This window comes from Poecile atricapillus, chromosome W, assembly GCF_030490865.1.
Source record: "Poecile atricapillus isolate bPoeAtr1 chromosome W, bPoeAtr1.hap1, whole genome shotgun sequence".
Taxonomy (NCBI): Eukaryota; Metazoa; Chordata; class Aves; order Passeriformes; family Paridae; genus Poecile; species Poecile atricapillus.
Window position 1 is genome coordinate 10586959 of NC_081288.1, and position 24073 is coordinate 10611031.

The 24073-nt window shown below is 35.9% G+C and overlaps 1 long non-coding RNA gene across 1 annotated transcript in view; it reads left to right on the top strand.

Moving 5' to 3' along the window:
- Positions 1-14181, top strand: part of LOC131592060 (uncharacterized) — a 33905-nt gene extending 19724 nt beyond the window's left edge. The window contains exon 3 of the long non-coding RNA XR_009280516.1: positions 13937-14181. This is a non-coding gene — a long non-coding RNA (uncharacterized LOC131592060). The remainder of the gene's footprint in view (positions 1-13936) is intronic.
- Positions 14182-24073: the final 9892 nt, after the last annotated feature.

Here is a 24073-nt window from a genome sequence, read left to right on the forward strand (position 1 = left end):
AGTGTAGAAACAACCTTTCACAATACTTTCTCTGTATTTATCCCCATCTTCAGTGTGTTTAAATAAGTAGTTGAAATAACAGCCACAGCGAAATAAAAAACCCAACGGGGGCAAAAATGTATCAGGCAAGCAGGTTACATTTATGATAACTGGTTATCCATATGTTCAGATGGATACACATACTCTAAATCAAATGAGATATTTCAGGAATCTTGAAAAATGTATCAGCTTTCAGAACTTGGTTCTCAGAGGATAAATGGAGAGTTAAAAGTCTAGCCACATCTGCTGATTTCATATATGCTGTCATAGTGTACTGCAACTAATGAAATAAGATATAATGAGTCAATGCATTTCCCAAAAAGAATGAAAATAATATGTTTCTCAGCATTATGTATAAGACACACTTTTGGAATGGGAATATATGAAAGACCTGTCGATCACAATTAAAAAAAAAAAAAAAGAACAGAGATTTTAAATATTTCTGTGATTTGAATATGAAAAATGAAATTAAGTAGGAGTTTCCAGGAATGAAAGGCCTAAGGGATAGCTCCTATTAAATTAAATTATATCTGACTCATTTGTCAGAGCAGGGATCAACAGTGAAGGTTCTGTAAGTAGGAGGAGATGAACAATATTTTAAAAGTCTTGTAATGTGTTAATTTCTGTTCTGGTACAATGTCAGCATTTAAAAGGATCTCTGTAGAAAAGACTATTAAAAAGTAGCAGATACCTTTTGTGCCTCTGCAAGGTCATGATTGCTCAAATATATTTTAGACACCAGTCCCCAGACTTCCTGCAAAGATATGTAAGATACAGGATTTAGGTATCCAAGCCTATGCTTAGGAAAAGATAGTTTATAACACTCTGTAATGGGTTTAGATACTGATATTGAATAGGGGAATTAAACATCTGCCTGCTCACCACATACAATACAAAAATGTTAAGAGCTAATTGGAAGAGGTGATTTAGCAGTCTGTATCACAAAACCTGTACAGATATGTAAGATAGGCAACTGATCCCAAAAGCTCAAATAATAGATATTTTAATAGGTTTGAAGCTGAAAAATAAAGGATTGATGGAAAGAACAATGACATTTAAAGCATTTTAACAGAATTATTTTTAAATTGAGTTGTAAAATTGTTGACTTCAGGACTGTGTATTTGCTAAGCATGAACAGCATGATGCAGATGTTACCTTTTTCTATAAAACCACAAAGTCTTAAAACTGCGTTAACAATATTTTTAATTTTTTTAATAATAGATGCAAGTGCTCTACAAACGTAATCTAAAAGCAGGGAGTGTATATTTTATCACCCCACTGGAAGAATTGGAAAGTGGATCCACATGCTACCTTTTGAGGATACAAGGTGGCTAAACAGAACTTATGAAAATGGTAATCAGTACAGACTGTTCTTATTCTCAGTGGCAATCTGATATGTGCTGGAGCATGGTCAGGCACACAGACACACAGCATTTCTTTGGGATCTCTGCTTAAGTGCTGCAGAATATGGGGTGTTTTCTCACTGCTGTCACATCTAAGGTTTGCAAAGTTGGATAATTCAGGATCCTTCCTGGCAGCTATGCCATAGTTCTGTGTAAGCTGTAAATTACTGCAGTGGGACAGTCTCCAAACCACTCTTATGACTCTCAGATGAGCATCAAGATTTGTTTTTTCCTATCTTCAGCAAGCAGATGAAAATTTGAATTTTCTTTCATTAGACATTTTGCCTTTTTTTTTTTAATTTTTTTTATTAATACTTTAAAGAGGTATTGGCTGCAGTCTCTTGATGGGTCACTGTGAGGGGACAGCTGTATGTATGGTGGAGAGTGAACCTTTAACAAATAAATTGATAAAACATGGCTGTGACTGATTAACAAAATAGATCTCGATCAAAACTTGAATGAGGGTATTAAACATGACTAGAAAACATACCCTGAACAACTACCTAGTTACTGCATAAAGGCAAAATTCCTCTGGAGAGTGGAATACATGATCATGAATCATCTCACCTCTGACTAATGACAATAAAATACTTTCCTAAAGAAAATTAGCATAAAAGAAATTGTAACCCATAGGGATTGAGAAACCTGCAGCATTAGAGATTCTATCTTTGGGTTAAACCTAAATTCTTGCTCACTGGAGTAATATAGACAGCATTAAAGTCTTTGCTCAAGGAAAAAAAGTGTTTTGCCTCTCTCAGGACTCCTTGAAGCTTCCACTGACACCTTTTGATTCCTTTCTAACTCTGTTCTTTAGAAGAATTTGAGGGTGCTTTTATACCAAGGGCACCTGGAGGCAGAAATTAAATAAACAATAACCTAGATATTAGACTTCATGTTTTGTCAATGTATATTTATCATTTTGCAAAGAACTGGAATGTTATTATTAATCAACTTTATTGGGGTCATAAAAGCTCTGATCAGAGAAATGATTTGTCCCTGGCTGTCCAGCTGCAGAAACATAATCCAGGAGTCCTAAATATTGATGCCAAGAGCGTCCAATCTTACATGTCTTTTATACCAGTTTTAAAAGTCTTCTGGCAGAAGATGAAAGGTGCTGTAAAAATATTAAGCTATACAGTTAAAAGACACTTTTTTCTAGTTCATATTCAATAGTCTAGGATGGAGGTCCCTGCCTCACAGATGTTTCCTACTATAGGAGCTGTCTTGAATACTGCCCTGATTAATTTTTTAAAAGAAGTAGATTAGCACATGTCTTTATCCAACTTTTCTAACAATACTTTCTAATATTTATTAAGACATTCATATTGCATGACACTGTTGCAACACAGTAAGAGAATTTGTTAGATTTCCATGTCTTTGAACTGTTGTAATGCAAGATTAAAAGTGCTGCAGAGTCTCAAGAAAAATCATGAGGTGTGAGAGTTGTGTGAAAGCTTATGAATACCACATCATGTTTGAGCTCTTTCATATTCATTTAAACATGGTGCAAAGCTGATGTATTGTTGTAAATACACGCAAAAAGGGGGATTATTTAAAAAGAATAAATTTTTACAGATGTGTGTTATACTAGATTTGAATGAGATCTTGCTTCATGCCCAGAGACAAGCTATTCACTCTCACACCAGGACTTCTCAATCAGATTTCAATTATTGTTTTCAATCTGCATGCAAGTACCTGTGTCTTGTATAGGATTTGGGATGGAAGACACAATCTGAGAGCATCTCATCTGAGTGCTTCTCTCTTAGCAATGCAGCTCCATCCTCACCAAATCTCCACTCTTAGGTAAAATCCTGATACTCTTTTTTTTTAATTATTAATCTCATCAAAGTTATTTCTTTCTTACTGACTTTTTGATAGCATGTTGTTCCAAGGTCTACAAGAGTACATTTTTTGCTTCGGAAGTGACCATTTTAAGAGACTTTTGTCTGCTCATGTCTATGTCTTTGATTTATTACACCCTTCAGTCCCACTGGTACACTGAAATAAACACTGACTCCAGCAAAAAGAAACCCCAAACTAAAACACCAAAGACAAAAGTAATTCTTTATTTCACTTTACAACATGGCACATAAAAGGGGTAGGGAATTACAGGCCAAGGTAGCAGCCAGCAGTTGAGAACAGGCTGCAATATTGGAAAAAGCTTGTAACATGAAGACAAAATATATGCAAAATTGAATCATTAAAAGAAAAAATTAATTTGAAATGGTTGGCTGAGAAAATTTTACTGTGAGACAGGAATCCAGATGAAATGTACTAATTCACTACTTCAGCATTTTGGGCCTAACATAAATTTCTTTTTTATGAAAATTTATATAACAACAGGCCACAGGATGATCTTTCACTTTGTTTCTCAGTAGATTGGTCTGAAAGTTTTCCTCAGAGAAATAAAGAAAATAGCAGCAAACTCACCCAAGACTTAATTTATCAGGAGGAGTCCAACGAAATGGACCCTTAAAAAACAATTTAAAGAGAACAGGTCTGAGGCTGCATTCGTGTATAGCCCAGCTGTTAACATTACCAGAGGTCAAACTTAGTTTGTTTTCAGCATGTTTCCTTGAACAGATATTAGTCTTTGTCTTTAATTTTGGCTATGTTGGTATTTTCCTAGCTCAGGTTAATCTAACACACCATCTGTCTTTTTGTTTCTTTAAAAAACCTCAACAACCGACATTTACAGTCACAGTATTTGAAATACTTTTCTTTGGGTCAGTTTACTAAATTGCTTCATATTAAATAAACAAAATCACAGTCTGCTATGTTTTGAATAGTGTAAATTTATTTATATAGAATATCTGTTATTTTGGGGTAAAACCAGCAAGCCATATCCTTAACCCCTATAAGAAATTATAGATCTACAGAAGTTACATGGTTTCTGCTCTCTGAGGGCCCGGCACAAGAGGTTATTATTACATGATACAGACACATTTTAGATATTTCTTTTACTAAAGGCCACAGTTTTCAGATGATCGGAGTGGGAAAAAGGGTGTTTTTGCAAACATATATAACATTATAACTGGGCATTATATATTCATAATAAATTAATTTTTTTTTGTCTTTCTTGATGTGACCTAATCTGACTTCAGCTGTTAATTTTCAGATGATATTGTATCTAGCCCTTCAGATATTTAAGATCAGATTTAAGGCTAAGTTAAAAAAAAAAAGTGGATTTAAGGCATAGTGTATAGGACCCATGTTATATTCCGAAAAATCTGTTGTGCTTGTGACCAGAACTCACTGTGAGGCCTCACCATCTGATTTATGCAGTTCTCCAGCTCTTCCCATGTGTTACATGAGAGAAAGATTTGTCACAACCTACTCCATAAGTGGTGCACAACCTACTCCACAAGTGGTGCACATGGTGCCTAGACTAGACAACACTGAATGCTGCAGAGGGTTATATATGACACTTTCTCCAGCTTAGGTGCCCTTGTGTTATGAAGATTTAGAGTCTGAAACAGATTAATGTGTTTTTGTTAAACATATTTTTTTTCATCAAAAAAACCTCGTTTTTTCTCCCCTTTCCTAACAGTGGTTAGAGCAGTGCATAGAAAGTCAGAGCTTTAAGATACTGTCCCTTCTCATGTCTCATTGCAATATATCCCTGTGGGTATTTCTCACATAAGAAGAGTAGATGAAAATGTACACTGACTATTCTGCTTGTCAAAGTTGAGCCTCTATACATCCAGGAATGAAAAATTCCCTGGCTCAGAGACAGTGCGTGGTGTTGACTGCACTTCTGGCCAATTCTTGTCTCTTTATAGCTCTAATTTATTAAGTAGGGGAAGGGGGCAAAAAAACTACCTCTATAAAGAAAGGTTCCTTTAAAAGCTGGAAATTGACCTCAGTTCATGTAGTTGAGGATATGTGTTTAAATTTTCTGCACTAATCCCACATGTTCTTCCTGCTGTAGAATTTATAGGGATGCAATCGAGCTCTGCTCTGCATGTAACTCCTTCTACTGTCAGTGCTCATCTTCTTGCTGGTATCTAAAATTGGATTTGGGCCTGTGGAAATGGGTTTGTTGTTATAAGTTTCTCATTCCCTCTTTTATAGAAAGCACTATTAAAAGGAGAAGAATCCTGAATGCTTCAATTTTTTATAACCAAAATAGAATGGTGCAAATTAGCATCATGTTTTTCCTAGATATTGAATTTACCAAATCCTTAAAGAAAAAACATTTAGTAGAATATATACATATAATTTTATTACAAACCACATGAAAAATCCAACTGAAGTTGGGCCAAATGTTTAAACCATCAACTCTTTAGTAATTTTAATTATGCTTTAAGACCATTTTCTGGTTAGAGTGAATACAAAATCCTCATAAATCCCATATGAAGAATTTAATCTTTTTTTTTCTTTACACTATAGCAGTCAGTCCCATAATATTTTATGTGTTTAAAATTAAATTAGTATTTTTTTTAGTTTCAAAATATTAGAAAAATAAACCATTTCTAAACAGAGTAACTGCATGAAACAATAAAACTTTATTTAGCAGACCATTTTCCATTAAAAAACTGATCAAATACTTCTACAGGCTTTGATAACAAAATCAGAATTAAGTCCTGCTCTTATTTAAAGATAAGATGGGGCTGTGTTAGTATCTCTGTTTGAAAGGATTGATGGTATTACAAACACTTTAAATGTAACCATGCATATTCTTCAGGTTGTTTCCTTCTCCCCGGCTGAATTTGTATTTCTGTTAAAATAGTGTGCTAAGAAATTCAGTGATTTTGTTGCTATATGTTTCATGACTAAGGTCCTGCTTGTGTGTCTGTCCTTCTTTCTACTTGGACACAAAGTGCTGGGAGAAGTGTAAGGCAGATCTTAATTGGCCCTTTATTTTTAAGTAAAAGTTCAATAAAAGACTCTTTACTTCTCTTCACCGAGCTCTTTCAATAACTAGACAGCAATCATAAAATTGCAGTACTTTCAGGAGAAATTGCTAATGAAATCAAATTTCAAAACAAGGTTTAGTTCAACAGAGAGCAGAAAAGATCATCAGATGTAGGTTTAATAATAATTGTTCATGTGTATGAGAATTACATTCCAAGTATATGCAAATTTTCTTCCTAAAAAAAACACTACAATAATCATACAGAGGAAATTAGTTTACTAAGGACTTGGTTCAATTACTCATGTTCTCTGTGGTCCAACAAATCTGACATGAATTGTGAATCATTCCTGAAAAATTACAAGTACTACAGGAAAGCCATCAATTTTCAGATAAAAGAAGCAGTTGTTGTTGCAGGAATCTGGTTTTACTACCCTTCAGCAGAACAGTACGCAAAGTTTCAATAATGGAGGCAATTCAGGAATTATAAAGACTTTGGTTTAGATGTATATTGCCTTTCCCAGAATCACCAAACGATTCCAGTTCAATATGATTTGCAAACACAAAAGCAGATCTATAAATGTTTCTTGTGAGTATTTTATAAAATTGACACTTTTCAAAGTTGTCCAAGATATTGCAGTTGACAAGGGAATCAAACAAGATTGCTTTGAATCTTATATTAAGCCAGTAGCAATAAAGAAATACAATTTTACAGTGATTTTTCCTATGACTGCATTAAAATTATGTTTCAGTTCCTGAGTGTCTGGATAAAATTGCTTTTATTTACCATTCAATCACCAGAAAATTACCTAAGCAGATGGAAATACTTTAATCTCTTATTGTGTTTGTCTCATGCTGGGTATAACTCATGCTGAAATCAAAAGCTCAAGTCAAACAGGCCAAAATTTTGATATTTAAAGAAAAAAATACCATAAAGAAGTAAAAGGACATTCACTGAGAACTTTGTTTCTCAAGAGCCCCAAAATCCAGAGCACCCTCCTGTAGTCCTCATTTAAAAAATATTGATCATAATGTATCTGAGTCACAGGTTATTTTGAAAAGTTTTCCAGCTGAAGAATCATTTATCTATTCCAATCACACAGCAGCAGCAGCACCAGCATAAAGAATGTCAGAAAAGAAGTAAACAAGAAGCATTATGAAGATCTATCCAGAACCAATAACTCTATCTGCTACCCAAACAGGTTCTCTCCTTTGCATTACAGAAGCAGAGGAAGAAAACAGCTCAGTAAATGCGATTCTTTGTGTTTGCTTTTAAAGCAGGTTCAGAGAAGCTGAAACAAGACCCTGTCCCCAAGAGGAGGGTACCACTTCTCCCTCTGCTCTAAACCCCTGCCATGTGAATTGTTGCACGTGATGTGCACAATGCACAATACACAATACACAATAATACAATGGCCAAAACAGCACCTGAGTCTGCAGCAAGCCTGAAACACCTGAGTATTTACCTCCCAATGGTGGAAATTCACCTGCTCACAAGAAAGCCAGCAGTGTCTGTGAATGAAATCCTGCTTACACAGTTTGAGTCATCGTTTTCTTGATGAATCCAGTAAAATGAGTTAGGAAGTACGAGCTTCTGTAAATCACAGATTGGGACATATGTGTCAGGGAAGTTTTCAACAGTTTTTTTACAAGAAAATGTAAGCTTGTAGATATTTAAAAAGTTGGAATTTAGAAATTGGATTACTTGTTTTGTTGGGGTTTTTTGTGGGGCTTTTTTTTGTGGGTTTTTTTTTGGTTTTGGGGGTTTTTTTGGTTTTTTTGTTTTTTTTGGTTTTTTTTGTTTTTTTTAATTTTTATTTTCTCCAGAATAATTTGCTAAAAATATCTTTCTGGTATAAAGAGGAAAGTTGTTGTAGAAAAGAAATATAAAGGAAGTGGATCCAGCTGAGCCAAGTTCTCACATGCAGGGGTATTTTATCCTGTGCCTTGCACAGATCACACTGGTTTATATCTTGAATATTTTTCTTCTTCTAGACCAGTGAATAAACAATTATTCTCACACAGGATCCTCTTCAGAAGACAACTCTGATGTACACTGTTAACTTAGTCTGGGATAGTATTCATTCTGTACAAGAATACTTGTGGAACAATCTGTCTTATACACAGAGAATTTGCTCTTTGCCACTTTCTGTGGTTCATTTTCATCAGCTAAAGTGATAGATTAATGATGTATCAACACTCCCTCTGCAGGGACCTGACTGTGGGTTTTCTCTGTCCTAAAATAGTGCCCTAGACAACAGACACTTCTGATCCTGTCAAGGGGGTTAGAGAGGGAGTAGTGAAAGAGAACAAAAGTAATTGTTAAGTTTATGCTTTGAAGGAAAGCATTAAAACCTCTGAAAATTCCTAAGGAATAATAAAAAAAAATCATATAATATTAGTTCAGGAAGTTAGCTGTGCAATGAATTACATACATAGCATTTGAGTGAACCTTTTTTACTTTATTAATATCTTACTGTACTTGAACATGACATTCTAAAAATGGTCTTTTTAGTTACATTGTAAAGGTAAGATGATTTCATTACATTAAGTACATCTTTATTTAAGACATCAGAAGCTACTATTTACTGTCTCTAATTTCACATGACACAAGTGCATCTTTAATTTCACCACATCCAGGAGTTACTTTCAATCTATCAATGATTTCCCATACAGCAAGTCCTGCTGCTGGCTCTTGGCTCGTCCCTGCAGCCTGAAGAAGCTCATTTGTCGTGAATTTCCATCTTTTCTGCTCATGTTTAAATTGTGTCACTTCTTTTATCATATTCATAGGATTTAAAGGAAACTTCAGGCAATGACATGGCACATTTTACTATGGGTTTATATGACATTTAAGATTAAAGTGGTTCAAAAATTTTATTCAAATTTTTTAATCTGAGTTTCATATACTGAGTCTGCACAAGGTCTGATGCAGCTATTTTTCTTTACCCACCTCTTCACTAATTCCTACTACTGTAGTAATGTCACCTATAAAACAGGATAACTCAAGGAAAGAATCTTTCTTAAAAACCACACTAAATAATTTAAGGTTTGGATATGTATGGTGATATTCCTCCAGGCACTTTGCACAAGTTTAGTGTTAAATTTGGCATCCAAGCTGGTGCTTGTATCAGTGATTATTTCCTACAGGTAAATTAGGCCAGTTTTGCTTCATGTCAGAAATCAGAGCTAGCTTGTGCTGCAGTCCTTGTGCACATCCCTCAGAGGTGGAAGAGCCGGTGTGCCTCTCAGAGCACGCCTGCTCTGTCCCATGGGCATTACTGTCACCCAGAACTTCTCATGAGGAGGAGACAAGCTCAGTGCTCAGGGTGCTGCATCTGAGCTCCCCCACCCTCCTGATGATGGGACAGTGCTCATTACTGTGCCACTGCACTCCCACAGCCACACTGCTCTCACAGGTCAGTTCTACAGCTCTGCCCCCCAGATAGTCTGACCTCAAAACCTTGTTTCTGTGATTTTTTGTTGAGCATGAGCACACCTCTAATTTTTAACTTTTGGTGTATGTCATCAGTCTGTGGTAGCTTTCATATTTATGTTCAGGCAAGAACACCGATTGAGCTGCCATCCTGATGCAGATGCAGGAGACATTGCACTGACTGCATTGCTGCATTTTCTCTAGTAAAGCTCGGTCCTTGAGCTTCATAATCTTTCTGATGTGAGCAGAGTTGTGTAATATAAGCCATATTTGCCTCAAGTATGTATTATTCAAGGTGGGAAACAAAGGAGTTTTCTTATCTAGTCCAAACTCCTGCATAACATGGGTTGTAGAATTTCATCCCATAATTTTGTCAGTGTTTTTTTTTAAGCCGTGTTGTGTTAGAAGAATAATAGAAACTTTGTCTTAAGACTGCCAGAAAATGTAGACAGTTCTTAACCCCCAGAACTGCCAAGGAAATGTGTGCACGTTAAATCTTTTCTATTTTAGTATTGACTAGTGTTTGCCTAAGAATAAAATATACAAGGCATAATTAAAACCTGCTGTATTTCTTCTACAGCCCATGTCCTCAATAAAACAAAGTAATCAAAGCTGTGGCACATTCAAAAAAGACTTGGTTTGTTCTAGAAAAAAAAATCTGGTTAGTTTTCTCCAGGAAGCTAAAGATTAAAAAAATATACTATTCCACAGCAGTAAATATGCTTAATAAACAGCCTCTCACATGAATAAACTCTGTTTAAAATTGTTACTATTTTTATTTTATTATGCAAGAGGAATTACATGAAAAAGCTGAGAATAGATTAGAGACAAAAGCCTGAGCTGATATAAATGTTTTGTTTGAAAAGTTTCATGGCCTAGTTTGTTAGGCTTTCCTGGCAGGATACAAAAATGTCAGTAGCTAGTGTCCTTATATTTATTTTCTCTTGTTTATTTCCTTTTGTGTATCACTAAATTTGAACTCCCTACACTATAATTACACTGTATTTCCTTAGTGATTCAAAGCCTGGTGGCTGGAGCTGAATGAATAATATTTGACTGACTAAAAGTGTGGCATATTCTAACCCCTAATTATTTATCATGTACCAAGAAATAAGGGCCGTGTTAATAAATTTCATTAAGTGCAGGCTGCTTGGTCTGGGCAGTGGCATTTGCCTCTCACAAAGCTGTAGAGTCACAAGGGACAAATAAGCATTTATCTCTCTTTCCTTGCACACTGCTGCTGTCTCACTAAAGGAGTACAGACTCCAGCCACAGCCATTACACTTTGGATTTTCAAAGGCATGTCTGTAGTGGTGCATACTCCAGCCTGGAGCTCGGAGGTAACACAAAGAACAGTGATATTTATTTTGCAGAAGGTGACTGAAACAGTGTCTGAAGCATGCATGAAGTGCAGGAAGAACTCTAAATCTTCATATAAATGTATATACATGAAATGAGGACTGCTACTTCTGATCCTGCCAAAGGGCATCTTTCAGATATCCCATGTGTAACAGAGGCTACTAGCCAGCTGGTGGGCTGCAAAACACACCAGCATATAGCTGCAGCTACTCTAAAAAGTGCTGAAAATATTTTACAAGCCAAACCCAGTCATTTTCATATGAGTTTTCCTTTAAAAAAGTAAATTATAAGAAAACTAGATAAAAAAAAAACAAAAACTGGACAGACATGAACAAGGATTAGCATAGCTAAAAACCTCTCCAAACTCCTGTAAAATTAAAATAACTTAGTGCATTAGATAGTGGATCTCTTTATATGAAAAACAGATGGGTGAAGGAAGTAGAAGAAAAGTTACGCTGCAGAGCACTAAAAAAAAAGATACAAAATATCATTTAATGAGGTAAAAAATGTCTTCAGTTGGCACTTTTTCTAGCACTCACATCCGCCGTACAGATCCTCTCAAGGAAGTGCCTTATTCTCATACCTATTAACTGGCTTCTCAATTCTGCTCTAGAAATCATATCATGACTTGCAGCTTCACTCAGACTGCACAGAAGTTGAAGTCAAATGTCAATGCTTATAAGAAAAGGGCCAAACTAGCACTAGGACTGGCTACACAGTCTTAGATTTTTTTTTAAATTATAATTCTGAGACATGAGGTATGTGAGTGGGATGCCAAAAGTTTTGAGAAAAAAGAAGGCTCTTTTCTTTTTTGTTTTTTCTTTTTTCCTTCCCCCCGCCCAGGAACTAGATCTCCTAAACACTAAAGAGCAGTTCAAACATGCTGTAAATATGTAAATAGTCAAACAAATAAGAAAAATACCAAAAACCTCTGTGTGGGAGTGACAGTGGTAAGGTCTTCTGCTCCTCTAGAAGTAGCTCATGACATGTTACAGAAAAGCTATTTGCTGTTCTAATTTCCTGGCTTTAGTGATAAAACTCAGATGCTTTAGAGAAGATGCAAAGGATGTACAATAGGAATAATTTCTTCCAGAAAAATTTTCCTTTAATCTTTCACATAAAAGAAATTGATTTAAACCTGAAATAGAGACTTTTCAAAGCCTTTCCACTATTCTTTATTTTATCATTAATCATAACAGCTTTAGCTTTTTTTGAGATACATATAAATTACAAACTCTTTTAAATTTGGTGGGGGATAATCTAAGACATATTCTGTTACAGAGTTGGTGAAACAATGATTTGGTGCTTATATGGAAAAGAAATGAAAGATGCTGTACACAAAGGAGAAGTATTAATTGAATTTATCAAAGCCTATTAGGGCTAATTTATAGAGACTGGGCCATTTAAGAGCAAGAATGGAGATGGCACATAACAATATAAATCATAATTACATATAATGATTTGCATCACTGAGATGTTCAGCTGTAATTAATGGGATAAGCTAGGTCTTTTGTTTTGAAGACTAGTTTTAAATTGTTAAACTAGTAGACAATTTTTTTTTAAAGACGGGGCCTAAATTGTTAATGCCTTCATGATCACTAATATCTAAAAGATTAGGGTGAGATATAAAATCATTTCTATTTAGACTGTTTCCCAAATCATTCTGCAAATTTATTGACAAGCACTGTGAAGGCTATCACTCAAGGAATAAGATTTAAAAAAAACCATAAAAATCAAAGACCTACAAATGAACAAATGAAAGGTGCAAAAATTCTTTGGATGAAGCTTCTTAGTCAAGTGTTCTAATAGAAATGTATTCTTGCTTTCATTCAAATTTCAGTCAAATAACATGTCTATAATTGGTGTGTTATATTGGGTAAAGAAAAGTTTAAGAACTTAAGTGTTCAATTAAGGTTATGAGCAAAGCTTTGAGCATATCTGAATTTTTGATTCATTAAAAGAAAAAAAAAGAAAAAAATTGAAGGATATTGTTTTTAAATGTCCCATTTGAAATGGCCTTTTATTCCCATGGGGTAAAAGCTGTAAAACTTGTATTCAGCTCTGTCCTAAATTAAATATTTAATTAAGCAAGAATTTATTTTCCTGTTCCCTCTTTCACCTCCCAACTCTCAATAGAGACTCAGCTATAGCACAAAATTTTATTTATAGTGTGTATTTGTTTCCTAGTAATGGTTCCAAGAAAGGACAGAACATAGGAAAGAAGGTGGGAAGAAATGAATTATTAAGTATTTCATCTATCTCTCAAGTGTCACAAGTATTCACATGTAATCTGTGACTTTCCAATTCTTTTAGTCTAGGAAAAAAATCAAAAAGGTAATATTTTTATTTTTTACCACATACTTTTACCCCACTGATGTCAACAAGGCCAAAGGACAAATTGTAGCCTTAAGGAAGCTGAATGGTGACAGTTCTGGGATCATCCTGGTGTTTGCTAGAGTATGAAAAACCGGTCAAGTTTCCCTTCAGACACTGTCTCCTGTCATTCCTCTAACATGCACAGGGCCTACAGGCTGAGAGCTGAGCATCCCCTACAAAGGGCAACCTCAGCCAGCTCCTCTTGACAGGATTTTGATGCAGAACAGCAACAAAAAGTCAGGCTGGGGAGATCTTCTACATCTGTTTTGAGCAATTAATCCCCTAGAGGTAACTCCACTCACATGAAACTAATTTTGCAGTGTTTTAGCTAGAATGTGATTGAGTGAGCAGACTGGAAATTGAAGAGACTCGGTATTTATTTTGTGAAAACAAATGAAGAGGCCATTAACCTTCCAATAGAAATGATTACCATATATATTTTAAAACACTACTCTTTTCTGTTCCCAGGCTTGAGAGCTGTGCAACAGCATTGGTGACAATCAAGATGATGCTGCTTGTCAACACTAAGCCAAAACAGATTATTGTGATGAGGGAATCAAATCTCTCCGAAGACAATCATGAAATCTGACACCATAGACTCCTGCAGCCTCTCTTGTTATCAATCAGCTGTGGGTTAAATTCTCTCAGAGAAGAAAGTAATCAAAGTTTATTTCAGAGTGCATTAAGAAAATTTCCTAGACCTCAGTGAAATAAATGAATGCCTCTCTCACAAATTAGTGTCTGTTTGGACTTCAATAAAGAATGCTGAATTTCCTGTATTCCTTGAATATATGAGGCCACAAAAAAAGAAGTAAATGCAATTTCTAAGACTTAAGATTCACATAAATCCATCAGCTTGTATGTGCATACATTTTATCATTCCATTGCCAATGTACAGACTTGAGAGACAGATTTTGTCTAGTTATATTTTATTTTGCACATAAACGCAGATATTTAACAACACAAAGTTTTCTTGAAAATGATGGTAAAGTGGGTATCAAAACCTCTGCTCTGGACTGACATGAAATCACTGTTAAAAATAATAACTTTTATCATTGTTAGCTCTGAATAATTTTTTTTTTTTTATTCCTAGTAATTCTTACGTACTATAGGCTGATCAAAATAGAAATGTTCCACATAATTAGCAGGTTTTTAAATAATGTTTTAGCAGTGTACCTATCCTCTGTGGGAAAAAATGGGGACAGGAGAGTTAGGGTATCTGAGCAAGTGCTTGTCTTAAAAGTGTACCTTACAGCAATTTTATTCTTTAGCCACCTTTATCTCCATGTTACTTCCAAGGAATTTTGCATCTTATTACCCAGTTTTACCTCTAGCTGATGGAAGGAAGGATATCAAAGTATTATTAAAACCCTGGTAGCTGAGTAGAGGAGGAATACCAAGATAACTACCCCCAATTGAAGAATAAAAATATCTCCAGAGAAGTCACATATATTACTGTTAGATACTTAACAATACACACAGGACAGAACTGTACGAAACTCACAGAAAATCAGGCTTTATAAAACCTGCTTCTTCTGCAAGTGCTTATCTTCCTGGCTGTGTACAAAGAAATTCCCAGGGTAGACACTATTTAGCCACAGCTCATTGTGAAGGAATCATATTCAATAGCTTGGTCACCCTGCAATTTCTGAGGCCAAGCTGTTTTAGAAACATTCATTTCTTCTGTGTTGTAAAGTCAAACATAAATTCAATCTCCTTGTGGTGTCCCTCCCACAAAACAACTTCTGGGTGAACGCCATTCATTTATTTGGAGAAGTTTTGTAGCACTGAGTGCAAGTAAACCTACTAGGGATAAGAGTTTTTAAACTTTCTAACACATTGCCTAAGCAATAGACACAGCTTATCCTCTTCAGGCTCCATCTTCATTCACTTTGATATTGAAAAGAATTTTTATTTTAATAAATTTCTTTGGCAAATCTAAACTAGCCATCCAAACTTACATTTAACTCAAAGATAAATTTAACCTACTGCTTCCAAATGGCAGGTTAACCACAGAATCATAGAATGTTTTGTGTTGGAAAGGACCTTAAAAATTATTTCATCCAACCCTTCTGCCACGGGCAGGGACACCTTCCACTGGACCAGGTTGCTCAAAGCCCCATCCAAATGTGGACTTGAGCACTAAAAGAGAGGACATTGTCCCCAGCTTCTCTGGGCAACTTGTTTCAGTGCATCACCACTCTCACAGAAAAAAAAATATTTAATTTGTTTACAGTTTCAAATTAAATTGGTATTTTATAAGCCAAGTCTGTATCCTCACATAATAAAGAAATTATGACTGCTGTGCAGAAATATATAGATAAGATCAGTTGAAAGCTAAAATCATGTAAATAATTATTGCTAATTTTCAAAAATTTGATGTGTATTAAAGAGATTGATATGAGTGTTTTTGAGTTTGTTTTTTTTTCCCACCTGAAACATTCAGGGGTTTGTAAGTCATTGAATTTTAGAAACAGCAGGATCTCTTGTTCTAAACAGATATGTGTCTTGAGCCCTCTTTCCCCATGGAGCTCTTTTATGACTAAATCTGATAGGAATTTACTTCCAGAGTTATCTTTAAGATATCAGACAATCTTTCTCTCAGCCCTCAAATCCAGTTAGATCTTCAAGTCTGGGATAAGTTTTTATTATTGACAGAATCAAGTGATCTAGTTCCCAAAGACCTTTTGTAGTTGGAAAATCTTTTAAGAGACACTTTATTCTGATGACAGTTCTCTACATATCCAGAAACATAGCAAACATTTAGAAAATGCTTTGCTTGCCAGCAGATTAACTGTTCTGACTGATGTTAAAAAAAGAAAAGAGCTATTACTAGTATTGTCATAAATTGCTGGTCCCTTCCCCCTGCACCTGAATGACCAGGCAGAAGATCTGAGCTTACAAAGTTTGTCTGGGTGGATCTTCTCTTGGATCAGCCTTGGACTGGTAGAGCCACTGCTCAGGGCTGAATTACTTAGCTTGAAACAAGCACATCCAGGATGATTTTGATGGGATATTTAGTCATAAAAAATTAGTTGTTATGAAAATCTTTTTTCATTTAGAAAAGAGGATTGTTGGACAGGAACTCCACGAAGAAAAATCCACCTTAAAAATATGCAGATAATGTGAAAAGTGAAGGGACACACTGAAAACGCAGAATTAAGAAACACATAATCAATGCCAAACACTGATAAGTAGGTTACTATGCTATCTAAAGAACTATTTTTATGTTTTACAGTTTTCTTCACTTGGAACACATCATCTCACTGCATGCTAGCTCACACCGATTATCATTATGCGTGAACTGTGTGTCTTTTTGTGTCAATGGACTGTAAGTTCTCATAAAAAATAAAGCATGTTGAGCTCTCAAAAAACAAAATACAATGAAAAAAGATTAATTGGATAAAATCCAGCTTGGAGATTTATTCTATTTTTTATGTGAAAAAAGTGTAGGTGCTTTATGATCCCTCTGGGTACAACAGTTCTTAAACCTTGTGAATTTTAATATGAGTATATGAAACCATACAGATTTGAATAAGATTTATGAACAACATACACTTAAAATTATTGTCTACACATAGCAAAAATAAAAGCTCATCTCATCACTAGTTTCTTCTCACCCTGAACTTTCCCTTTAAATCTTATAAACCTGATAAAAGAAGCAAGGGGGATGTCACAAGTCTAAACTGTTTTTCTGTCATCGGGTCAGTAAGGTTTCATGTATTTTCAGACAATTTTATGATTTACAGTTCTCACATTCCAGTCTGGTTATGACTGTAGCGACTGTCACATCCATGAGTCACATTATTAATCCACTGCCAGACTCTGTTTGAACTGCTACACTTGTGAAGGAGCCAGCAAGAAACTCTTGGTTTTTGCAGACTGTCTGGTAGATCCTTAGTGAGTGAAAACTAAAGTTTCATAGACCTCAATACAATTCCAGCCAAACACAGCCACTGATAGTCCCTTGGTGTTTATCTCAACTCCTGTTGACTTATTAGGTGTCTAAACAGCAGTAGCATGCAGGGATCAGAGTCACAGAACATGCATTTTGTAGAAATGCCAGAAAAATATTTGGACATGACAGTGACAAAAGAATATTTCTAGTGCATTGTGCTGATAAATCTTACAGAACATCCTACATTCAATAAGATACATTTTAGTAATCAGTTTTTTATATTTGTCATATTACCCTTCTGTATCATCCAGCCATTGGTGTTAATAACAAATTTTACTCATGACAGCATGGATCTAGAGGCACACAATCTGATTAAATTCCTGTCATGCTCAAATCTTTACTGAGCAACTCACAGGCACAAATATTAGTTTAATATTTGACAAGAATGATGCTAAAATACATGAACAGCACATCTGTATTACAAATACATTTTAAATTTTGGTGGGTTATTTTCTGAATAGACTACTGTAGACTGATTAATAGAGCAAGCCCTTTTGCACTGCAGTAAGAAAGAGCATAAATTTTTTTTTCTCTGTATTAAGAGAATTCTGACTTGAATCCAGTATCAGAAAAAATAAATGCAGTCATAAAAATCAAGGACTGTAAGAAAGTAATGAGAAAATATTTATCAGAGCATATTACTTATTTAGAAACTGCTGGGATTTCTCAGTTGTGGAAAAAGTGTTTAAGAAAGGATTTTGAGGGAAATAACACAACAGCTATGTGACTCTTAAATGAAATGAAGGGCAAGATGGGAGAAAACCTCAAAATTCATATGCCTCAAAATTCACAAATTTTGAAAATTGGGCAGTGAAAAGCAGTACTAAGATTGGAGTTGAAGCTGATGCTTCAATACAAATGATGAGATGACAGGACAACCCTTGACATTAAGGCAAACTATTGTGGGACTACGTATGGCAAGGGAGGTCACGAGCACAGTAAATGGTAAAGGACATGGCAGTGCAAGAGCTCTCACAGCAGGTTTGGTGTGTAGCACTACATTTGGCAAAGCCCAACCAAGGATATTTATAATAGAAGTCCAAGATGATGAAGGTCTGGACAAAACCTTTAGCTGAAGATGATGGGAAGGGGAGATATCCTGGATTTGTTGTATGGGAGGAGCACAACCAGGCTCATAGTGCTGCGATGAGGTGATCTGGTGTGCGAGTGACCACGGCCTACACCAGGCAGATCATCACCCTGACTGCCACTATGACTGGGGAAAGGCAGCATGGAACATGTGAAAGTGGCAAAAACAGGAGCAAGCAAAAGGAGGAACAACAACTACAATTTGTACATTCAGAATACGCAGCTCAATTTCTATTTGCAGGAAAAAAAAATATACAAAAAATACAGAGAGAAAAAAAATCATAGGATCATTTACGTTGGAAAAGGCCTATAAGACCATCATATCCAATCATAAACTCAACATTGCCAAGCCCACAACTTAACCAAAGACTACTGAAAAGAAATAATAAGGAAAAGAGTAGGAGGAGAATGGATGCTCATCTCAGAAGATTGGAAAGACCAAGGTCCCTCAAAGACAAGGAAGACTAGAGAGGATAATGAATGAGAAATATCTGCGCTTATAGAGGAGAAGAAGGAGCAAGAGTGAGGTGAGTGCTTGTATGGAAATCTTGCTGTTCCTCTCTGCTTTCATATATAGACAGTCAATGACAGGAGTGGGAGGCTCAAGTGACTTAATTAAAATTGCAAATATGCTTATGGGGTCCTACTTGATTTTGGAGTTACAGGTCTTAAAATCCAGTGGAGTTTAACTGAGCCTGTCTGCATTCAGGTGTAACTCTTACCATTTGATTTGCAAAGTGTATGTCCACATGTGAGCTGATTACTCTGCGCTCCTTTCACAGTCAGTGAAGAGAAATTCATACCTGTAGGAAACAACTTAGGCTGACTTATCTCTGGGTCTCCTATTTGGATGAGTTGGGTTTTTGTTCTATTTCTTTCTAGTCATTGCAAAAGAAACATTGGGCAACTAGTTCTAACTTCAATGTCTGTCATAGAGCTCTAAATTGTCTGCTTTTGGCCAACAGAATAACTCTTTTTAATGATTATTTTATAATGATGTTATAATAGTCTCTTTGGTCCAAAGCACTCTAAAATAATTTGAGATTTTTTTGAATTTTCTGAACATGTAGACTGAGACCATAAGAATCCACTGGCATCATGAATTACGTCCCTTTATTTATAAAATGTTGCAGTCCTGGGGATATTTATGCAGCATCGATTCAGGTCCAGGGACTCTTTTAGCTCTAATGGTCACCTTTGCATTTGATCATTCTGTGAAATCACAGGGGATTAGGGAAATATCTGTCACCATGCTAGACAGTAGTAAACAGAAATTTTACGGTAAAAGGCAGGTTATTTGATTTTGCTTATATATTTTTTCTACAACTGAGGGTAACAGTTCTCATGTGTGTGCCCTTTCATACGTCAATGTACATATTTAAAATTCATATAAGTTTATATATACATGTTTAAATACACATGCTGTTTATATTAAGGTTGATCCTCCATTCCTGCAGTGATAACAGAACCAAAACTCCCTTGATCATATTCCCTCTAACATCTGCTTGCTTTTTCATACATGCCCATTTGGGATGAAGTTCTTTGAGCCTATTCACCTCTTTAACTATTTTAGTCAGCTCAGAGAATATAGAAAAATGGGAATTTCATGCAAGATACCTCAACTGGAGAAAAATTAGATAAGCATGAATTATGACAGTTATAAAAATAGCAAAATAATCCACCCTCCCTCTTGTGTGTATTTCTCCCTCTATATGGGTCCAAACTCAGTTTTTAAAGGGAAGTTTAGGAAAGTAGATACTGATGTTCCAAATCTGTACTTGTGCTGCATCAATTGCCTACTGGGAAGAAAGGCTCAGCATGGGTGTTTGTCCTGGAACAACACGCTTGTGTAATTTATTTGCTTTTATAAAGCCTAGAGTGGCTCTAAGAATCCTTTAGCATGTGACCTGGAAGAAACTGGAAGCTATTGCAGTACTTTAGGATTGTCAGACTAGCAGGTTTCTGCCAGGCATCACCAACTCTGCCCTGCAATATTGTCTCAAGCTATTTGCATTGGCTCTGTGCTGCAGGGTGAGCTGTCATTTGGCCATTTCCACCAGTTTTTCTTCACCAAAGAAGCCGTCTAGCCCTCAGCTCACAGCATTTACAAAATACTGCTGTTTTCTATTTAGGGGTGAGGGAGAGGGTTGAAAGTTTAGCCTGGTATTCTTCAGCCTTCACTATGTAGGAGCACTTCACATCGTTAGCTCAGTATCTGCCAACACACTGGCACACTGCATGGGAATGCTCCTTACTTCCAAAAATAACAAAGCAAGAACAAGGGAAAAGCCTGTATTTTATACAAAATAAAGCAAGCTTTAGTCTGCTATGTGTACTCCTAAGTGAACCCACAGAAGAATTTCCTTATGTCTCTCAAAGCAAAAAAAAAATTTAGAAATTATAGGAATATAGGATACAGGAAAGCTCAAGAGGGACCATGGGTGGTCCTCAGTAGTTAGACACCACAGGATTACTTAGTCAGAAAGCAAAGCTCTGGAACAGAAACCAAACCTCTGTGGCAGATGAGAACTATATAAACAGCCGTAGAAGTGGGGGATTCCAAGGAGGATACTTGCCTAGCCATGCCTTCAGTCTCAAGACCAGTAGTAAAAGACCAAAATTTGAACTATATCACAAAAAAGGATCAGAAGAGACACCTTCCTTTATCAGAATAAAGTTCAGATCATCCAATCATCCCTACTGACATAGACACAGGGACAGAAAATTTCTGTGAAACTTGATTCTAACCTAATGTACAATCCCTTAATACAGAGTGCTTCAACAGGTCACATAAATAGACACCACTAATTGTTTGATATACAGAAGGACAACAGTAATCTCTAGCCAAATCTTTAACATGCTACTGGTTCTATTTCTATGATTACTTTTCAATTAACTTCCTCGCAAGCTCTTTTAATTTGTTGATTTGTTAATTTTTTTGTTTGCTGGGTTATTTTTTTTTTTTGGTTTTTTCCTAAGCAAAGACTTACAGGAAACTTACAGAAACAGAAGAAAAAAATATTTGGAGAGAATTTCAGAGGTTTCTAATCCAGCCTCTTGGAGGATGGCTAAATTTGAGGTTAGATTAAAAAAAACCTGTTTTTTGATTTTTTCTGAGGACAGAGCTTTGAAAATGTCTGTACCTGGGTATAGGGTTTCACATGTGTTTTTGTCAAAACTTCTGCCACTTCTCTGGGTCCATCATTTTAGCTTGCCCAGGTTCCAATCCTCTGAAGGACAGCCCTTCCCTGCTGGGGTTTGACACTACCCCACAGGGTGCCACCTGTGAAGGTGAGGCTGTCCTGTCCCATTGCCCAGGTTTTCAGTCGATAAATTAAACACTACAGGCATTGTACCAACCCCTTAGGAACATTATTTGTAGCTCAGCACCAGTCAGATTTTAAATGGTAGCTGCTTGTTTCATATTAAAGTACTTCCACTCTTTGAAATTATGCACAGTTAAAGTGAGACATTCCAAAGAATTGGCATAATCCCAAATCCAGCGACACAAGCTGGTTTTCACCCACCCTGAAGTCCACCTATCTAGTCCATAGTCTTGGCAATAACCTGACTACAGGACTCTTTTGTGGTACCCTATCAAAACCTTGCTGAAGCCTGCCTCTTCTTCTATTACCCCCAAGATGTTACAGATGTTCTCGTTTGTTTTTCCTATAACCTATCCTCACACTGTGTGTGCTCTCAGGAATATTTATGTTGGTCAGAATTCAAAAACAGTTTCAGAGTACATATGATGTGATCACTATAGTGATGAAATATCTTGATGATATCACCAAAAAGTTGATATCAGCACTAGAGGTGCTACAGAAAGAATAAAGCAGAACTATTCCAAGGATACTGAGGGCTGCATGTCTCAAGCTTAGTCAGACCATGCTTCCAAAATAACCCTACATTTAGCCTCTCTTCACCCAGTGTGTCTCAAAAATAATTTCCTCTTTACTTTTTACTATGTAGGTACCCAAAAGAATTACAGATTTTCTTGTTTCAGTCTTTGTTTGAACACTTTCATTTTAAACAAGCTAGTCAGCATTGTTTTCTGAGCAGAGCATCAACATGAAGTTTACAGAGAAAGCCAAAAAATAAAATAACTTAAAAACATGATCAAAGAAACAACAAAAAAAGCCAAGTCCCCAACACACACAAATGAAAAAGAGAAAGCGGTTCCTGAACATCTAGTCCAAGGAGAATGTATTGAGGTGAATATCTCTGAATTTTTACCTAGCCTGATGTGGAAGAAGCACCATTTATAGAAACTGTCAATTAAAACCAGAGATGTAATGCTGTAAAAATTAACTCTTATAATACCATCACAGCATATCTTCCAAACTATACTTCTGTGCTGTGGCATGAAGAAAGTTAATTTCATAGACAGATAAAAAAAGGCTATTAGGACATCCCTTTATCCTTTAGGATAGTAGTAAAAATGCAGCATGGCAGAATGCAGGGAAGTTCTGATTCTTGACAGAAGTGTGAAGCATGTGTTGTGTATGTGCTCTGTATGGAAGTAGGGAATGCTCAGTGGAGCTCTGAATCCTCTCAGCAACAGCCCAGACACTCTGTGAAATAAAAATCCAGACATCAGTCTGGCTGAATGCATTGAAACTAAGCTAAAACCATATGTGATTACTTGTGTAGGTGACAAGAGAAACTGGAATATAAAGTATTCTAGACAGTCAATAAACTTGTCTTACAAACTTCCCTTTGTCCTCAGTAAAAAAACCCCAACAAACAACAGACCTCTCAAAATCATCCAAAAACTTAGCCTCAAGAGTAACTAAACATAAATGTCAAATATTTTAGAAAACACAAGGTTAGTAAGGTTTTCTGACTGCAAAAAGACTACACATTCAAATATACAGAAAATAATCCCAGCTCTGCACAATAACTGTGCTTTCTGTCTGCTCCTGCAGTTTACACATTAAAGACTATTCGGTGCATCACTAACATGTTCTGCAAACTGTGCCACAGGGTTGGATGGCCAGTGGCAACTGTGAGATCTGACTTCTCAGTCTTGGAACAATGTGCTTCCCTACATGATCTTGGAAGGCTGAAACAGCAGAATCCTTTATCACCATAAACATCCCAATATTAGATACAGATAAGAGTAGTTTTGAATGAAAACAGTTTATTACTATTTGGCCAACATTTTTCCTTTTTTTTTTTTTTTCTCCACAGCTTTCAATTGAAAAGGCTGTAAGAGGGAAGGAAAAAGAACAAGAAAATTGCATTTTTCATAAAGTCAACAGGTATCATTAGTAAAGAGTGTCATGATGTGCTGCTGAACAGCATTTGTGATAATTGCAATGAAAATAAATGGACTATTTTAAAGAAGCAGCTGATAGTGTTTTCATTATAATTGCCACGAGTACCTTTTCAAAGGGGGATGATATAAATATTCCACATTGACTAAATTATGTTAACACATAATTGCCTTACAAGCCAATGTGGGATACTTTCCACAAGTAATAATGCACTTAAAGTTCAAAAGAAGTTCTTTCAGTTTCTATAACAAAGAAAAGTCTTTGATGATCCCAGAATAA